General features: G+C 43.8%; 1 non-coding gene across 1 annotated transcript; it reads left to right on the forward strand.

The window, feature by feature from the left end:
* The first annotated feature begins 494 nt into the window (after positions 1 to 494).
* On the forward strand, positions 495 to 589 carry trnai-uau (transfer RNA isoleucine (anticodon UAU)). The gene is made up of 2 exons: positions 495 to 532; positions 554 to 589. It is a non-coding gene; the product is annotated as a tRNA-Ile (tRNA).
* The last annotated feature ends 247 nt before the right edge of the window (positions 590 to 836 follow it).

Raw genomic sequence — 836 nt, forward strand, 5'->3', positions numbered from 1 at the left:
CTTCAACCCAGGACTGAATCTGCTTCCACCACACTCTCGGTATTGGACAGAGCTGTTGCCCCAGCACTGATCCTTGAGGCACTCCACGAGTTACGGTCTGATAACTTGAAAATGCTCCATTTATCCCTACTCGTTGCTTTCTGTCCGTTAACCTCTAAGTCCTCCATGCATGTTAATATATTACTTCAATTCCATGAGTCTTTATTTAGTGTATTAATCGTCGATGGCATCTTACCGAATGCCTTTTGGAGTTCCAATTATGCTACATTCCTGGTTTCCCTTTATCTGCCCTTTCAGTTACATCCTCAGAATTCTGGAATAAATTTGTCAATCAAGATTGCCATTCGGTAAAAGCATGTTGACTTTGTTTGATTAGACAGTGATTTTCCAAGTGCTTGTTAATACTTCCTTTATCATCGATTAGAACATTTCCCAGATGACTGATGTTAGGCTAACTTGCCTGCAGTTCCCCATACTATATAGGGGATTTTGTGGCTCTAGTGGTGTAATCGGTTAGCACGTGGTACTTATATAACACTGCAATTACTGAGCTATGCCGAGGTTGTGAGTTCGAGCCTCACCTAGAGCACAGAATTTTAGACACAGGGAGCAATGAGAAACAGATTCGCAATGCAAAGAGCAGTGATTCGTTCGTCTGAGAAGTGAAAGAAAACAACTGTGAGGTGACATCAAAGGAACAGGAGCCAAATGCAGTGAGTGCACTGCAAAACGTCATAGTCATATGCAGCAGAGAAGGAGACAACTCGGTCCATGCCATCTCTGCACAGAGCAGCGCAGTCAGGCTCGATGCCCGTAGCCCTGCAAGCTTACTTTTC

Source organism: Heterodontus francisci, chromosome 34 (assembly GCF_036365525.1).
Source record: "Heterodontus francisci isolate sHetFra1 chromosome 34, sHetFra1.hap1, whole genome shotgun sequence".
NCBI lineage: Eukaryota > Metazoa > Chordata > Chondrichthyes > Heterodontiformes > Heterodontidae > Heterodontus > Heterodontus francisci.